The 5582-nt window shown below is 42.1% G+C and overlaps 1 long non-coding RNA gene across 1 annotated transcript in view; it reads right to left on the bottom strand.

The window, feature by feature from the left end:
• LOC106726233 overlaps positions 1-1235 on the bottom strand; it is a 5092-nt gene extending 3857 nt beyond the window's left edge. Inside the window, exon 1 of the long non-coding RNA XR_001362262.1 lies at positions 847-1235. This is a non-coding gene — a long non-coding RNA (uncharacterized LOC106726233). The remainder of the gene's footprint in view (positions 1-846) is intronic.
• Positions 1236-5582: the final 4347 nt, after the last annotated feature.

Raw genomic sequence — 5582 nt, 5'->3', positions numbered from 1 at the left:
ACCTTTGTGATTTTTTGCCTATATAACCCTGGAACTGTGACCAAATAACTGCTATGAGATTTGGGAATGGCCCCTCATAGTCCCGGATTGCGATAAATGTGAATCCTTAATTCGACTTCTTGAGGCGTCCTTCTGTGATTCTCGGGGTACATTACAACACTAATATGTGCCCCAGTTCCTGTTAACTGGTCAAAATTAGGTCCAGGAGGATTTTATTGGGCGTTAATCAACGCCACTCTCCTGGCTTCTTCCCACCACCAGGATTTAAATTGCAGATATTGCCCTGGGGCTAATACTGCCTTAGCTATAGCATCCTAATCATATGGAATTAATTTATAATCTGAAGCCAGAGCTTGTATTATTCCTACTGTATATGGGGCATTAGCCCATAATTAGCAACTGATTCTTTTAACAGTTTTATCACTCTTAACTCTACATGTTGTACCCATGAGGGTATTTAGCATTAGCAGCTCTTTGTGTCCTCAGGATGGGGGTGGAGGCTCAGCCGCTAAAGCCGGATTAACGGCTAGTGCCCTTTTACTTTCACTTTTCGGCGGCAGCGCAGCCAACTCCTGAGGACTTTTATTCTCTTTCTTTTCCTTAACTTGGGGCGAATGTAAAAATCACCATCCGTCTCAGCGGAAGATGAAACATCCAGCTCTGAATCGCTGGCTGAGGCTATGGTTTTATAACCTTCTAACTTATTTTGAAAGCTAGTTTTTTGTTCCTTTCTTGACTCCCCGGGTTCTGCAACTGCATCTGGGAGTGGCACAGGGGGGTAGCAATCTCTCAGGAGGGAGAGGCTCAGGACTTAAACACCCAGCTCCTGGTGCAACACTTCTCGACCTCAAAGGAATTTTTTCATAATCTTCAGAATCAGACTGAAAAGGCTGTAAAGCTAACGTTACTAAATTAAAAATAGCCCATACTTCAGCCTCTATAGCATTTCCCTGTGGAGGAGCCCGCCTTAATGACTTTCCAACTTGTTTCCACAACTTAAGATTCAACTGCAGTTTTCCTTCTGGGTGAAACCAGTAACAGTGCTGCTGAATTACTTTTAACAATTTTTTAAAAGCCTCATCCTTCACTTTTACCCCTGAGCTCTGTAATAATGATCGCAGAACAGTGATATATTGACTCTGTAATGACGGGTAATTCCCCATGACTCTGTCTTCTATTCCCGAAAGTTTCAAGTACTTCTGCGCGGCCAAATCCCTTTCGGTCCTGCCCGTTCCCGATAACTCACCTTCCGGTCCCTGTTCGAGGCACCAGATGCAGGTGTTCTGCAGGTGAACGGTGACACAGAGATGAGCTCGGCAAGCAGGATTGAGTTTAGAGAAGCAGAGGGCTACTGCTCATTCAGGCAAGTAGCAAAACCTCCAAAGTTCTCATGGCTTTTATTGGGGAGTACAGCAAGTAACAATGACAAACAGGCATGCCAATGAGATCATATGAGCTAAGTTATACATTAAACTATTAATTTCCTATATTGTTCAAAGACCTTTTCAACCTGCAGCTGTGTACCCTTCCTTGTACTTTCCGTGCCCTCATGGACTATTTATCACCCAAGGAAATTCTGCCTCTGAACAATAAATCTTGTGTGCAAGACTTTGTTCTGATGTGGCCCGCTTGCAGGCCCCCGTCTGTTCTTGGCAGAACGTCCTCTTTTAGTTAACTTCTCTTTTCACTTAACCAGCTACAAAACTAATGTCTCTTTCCATCCACCAGACCATTTTTCATAACTCTTATTATTCTAACTTTTACCCCAATAATACTAAAATGTATAAAACAGTTTGTCTCCACCAGGTTACAAGCCCTACTTGTACTCAGAAAATACCACCCTTAGATACCATCACAACCTCCTTTTGTGCCCAGGCCTCATCATCCCTGACCCCCAGAGCAAGGACAATAGGCCAAGTACAAATGTAAAAACTCACCAGGGAAAAAGCTCCAAATGCCTAGCAAGGGGCAAAACTGAAAACACACACACACACACACACACACACACACACACACACACACAAATACCCCAAAAAACAAAAAACTCGTTTCCAGAATAACTACCCTCCCACTAGCCTTCCTGGAAAATAGCCCCTCTCGCATATCAGCCAAATAACTAATAAATTATATACCTAGACTTCCACATTCCCGCAGATTATTAGTAACAACATTCCCCCACCAGGCACAAACTATCCCATCCCAACAGTGCAAGATATTTTTTAACTCATTACAGACCTCTGGCTCCAGGGCTATTTACAGGATTTCTCTTCAAATCACATCTATTTGTTTACCATCATAGTGCTTCTAAATCTCACAGATCTCTTATATCCCTAAAATGGTTTCCGTACTCACCCTAGACCAGTGGTCAGCAAACTCATTAGTCAACAGAACCAAATATCAACAGTACAACGATTTAAATTTCTTTTGAGAGCCAAATTTTTTAAACTTAAACTATATAGGTAGGTACATTGTTATTAACTTAATTAGGGTACTCCTAAGCTGGCCTTTGCTAAAAACATCCTCAATCTGATTGAGGTACTTTCGTTGAGGTCGACCCCTTCCAACTCTCTCATCCACACTCGTCTTGTATACTTGTTTTGTCTATCTCCTTTCGTTCATCCTCTCTATATGTCCAAACCATCTCAACATACCTTTCTCAATCCTCGACACTACATCTTTTTTCACTCCACAACGTTCCCTAAAATTAACTTAATAAACTTTACTTTTGTCACTCGCGGGCAATTTGCGGACGCGACTAGCACTAACCACTGCACAATGAGACTGCTGACTGACTGGCTCACTCAACTTGTGCATGAATCACGCGAGCCACCCCTGCGCCACGTCTCCCATCGCCCGACCGACCGACCGACACTCCCCACTTCTTCTAACACCACTTCTTCAAAATAGACTCGCCCAGGCCGAAAACCGACTTCTGCACATGGGCCACAAAGTTTCAATCGCACTGTACGTGCACGCCCACACGTGGTATTTTGTGGAAGAGCCACACTCAAGGGGCCAAAGAGCCGCTTGTGGCTCACGAGCTGTAGTTTGCCGACCATTGACTTAGACTATCTTTTAGCCAAAGAGGGAAGGCTTTGTTTAATTCCTAATACCTCCTGTTGTTTTTATCTAAACTCTACAGGTCAAATAGAGGAAAGCACACAACACATTCTACAGAATACTCAGTGGCTCAAGGAAATCAGTCAGGACAGCATAGAGAAGTCCATATGGTCCAGCCTACATGCAGCTCTGCCCAAATCAACTGGCTTTTACCCCCTTACAGGCCCCCTAATACTATTTCTCCTACTCCTCCTCTTCAGGCCCTACATTTTCAGAATAGCTACCAAATTTATACAAACAAGATTACAAGTCCTAGTTAAGACGGTAAGACAATTTGTCCTTACCCAAGAAAAGGGACCCTACAGGCCTATATTCCAAGAAATAATCTGAATTTACTCCTTAGGCGTCCACGACAGCCCCTCCCATGCATGAAGCAGACAAAGAGAAACAGCAACCCCATCCCCCTTCTTTTTCTTTATATATACCCTTTAAGATGGTGAAAGGGTTGTTAAAGAGAATAAAACGGGGCAGAGAAAGACTTATTGTGCTTAGCAGATATCTTGCAGAAAGCTTGCAGCCTTGAGCACAGCATAGCTCAGATAACCAGCAGACACTTGCCATGGGAGGAACCAAGAACGGACCAGACCCTTATGTCAGCAGCGTGGCTTGCAGCCAGCAAAAATCAATAAAAACCTATTTCTCCCTGCTCTCTTCGCTGATGCCTTTCTCGGTCTCAGCCCACCTGCACTCAGGTGCCTGGAATAAAATCTCTTTTGATACATTATGGCCTCATGTCATAGGTGTGCAACCCCGGCCCACTCCGAACCTTTCAGTACATATATTATGAGTTTTGCAGTAACTAAAATGGTGACATATAATTCTGTAACTGTCTTTTTTGACAGTATCTGGTTTCTAAAACTACTGAAAAATTCTCATCTAATTATTTTACCCACTGTGTTGTATTTTTATATAATTTATTTTTATGTCTTTTTTTGAAAATAGAGAAAAACAATTGCAGATAAAATTCATTCAATATATTAGAGCAGCAAGGGATTTAATAAAGGATATTTTGTAATTTGAAGAATTTTCAAGAGTCCAAAGAATCGGGTTTATGGATTGTATAAGCAAGAAAAAAGGGAGGAAGGACCAAGACCCAGATATGCCACAGAGTTTGTTAAATGTTTTTTCATGATTAGGTTCAGAATATGCATCTTTACATTTATGAATGTTTGACAAATACTATATAATAATGAAACCAAATGTGGGGTGTTGAATCTGAGTTTATTGTTTCACAAAAACAAAGAATGAAGTCATGGACAAAAACAGAGAGCAGAACCAAAGTTTATTGGGAGAAGCCAGTCCTGGAAAAGGTGTAGCTGTGGTTCCAGGAGCAGCCCTGTGTCCAGGGCTTCCTTTACCAGTACATGGCTATAAGCCATGTGGGAGGGATCCGGTCTCCCGCAACAGGACCTTCAGGTATCCATTGTGCACCGGTTGGGGGGGGGGGTGCGTTGGGAAGCGCCCCCCTCCTTTTTTTGGTATATATGATTGTTAGTTTCTGATTGGTCCTTTCAAGAATTTTGCCTTAGACTACTATGTGATTGGTTATCTGCAAGCTGCCTATCTTAGCAACATCCATACATTTTAAAGCTCATGTCTCCCACTAGCATTCTTCCTGCCCTACCCAGTTGGGGTGTCTCAGTAACTCCACCTAGTTTTACTTCCTCTCCCCTTCCCCCACCATGGTCTCTGTCCCTGTCTACCTAGCTTCCCTCTGCCTCCTAAATAGTATTGCTTCAGGCTTTATGTCATGGAGTACATGATGTAATTGTCCTATTATTGGTGATGGTAACTTTAATTACCTGATTAATATATTATTTTCCTGGTTTCTCTACTGGAAAGTTGATATTTTTCTCTTTATAATTAATAAGTGATATGTGAGGAGATGCTTTTATATTTTATTTTTATTAGAGGTTTTTTGTTGTTTTTAAATGTATTTTTATTGATTTCAGAGAGGAAGAGAGAGATAGAAACATCAATGATGAGAGAGAGCCATTGATTGGCTGCCTCCTGCACTAACCACACTAGGGATTGAGCCCACAACCCAGGCATGTGCCCTGACCGAGAATCTAACCGTGACCTCCTAGTTATAGGTCGATGCTCAACCAATGGGCTACGCTGACTGGGCTATTTTTATTGTTTTAATATATATTTTTATAAATCTTTATTGTTGAAAGTATTACATAGGTCCCATATTTTCCCCCATTGCCCCCTTTCCTCCTCCCCCCACAAGTCTTCACCATCCTATTGTCTGTGTCTATGGGTAATGCATATACACATATGAGTTCATTAGTTGATCTCTTCCCACCGCCCCCTTCACCCTCCCGTGCCTTTCCTCTGAGGTTTGACAGTCTGTTCAATGTTTCTATGTCTCTGGGTCTATTTTTGTTCATCAGTTTATGTTGTTCATTAGATTCCACATATGAAAGAGATCTGGCTTATTTCGTTTATCATAATGCTCT

Source organism: Myotis brandtii, unplaced genomic scaffold (genome assembly GCF_000412655.1).
Source record: "Myotis brandtii unplaced genomic scaffold, ASM41265v1 scaffold241, whole genome shotgun sequence".
Classification (NCBI taxonomy): Eukaryota; Metazoa; Chordata; class Mammalia; order Chiroptera; family Vespertilionidae; genus Myotis; species Myotis brandtii.
This window is presented reverse-complemented; position numbering and strand designations above follow the sequence as displayed.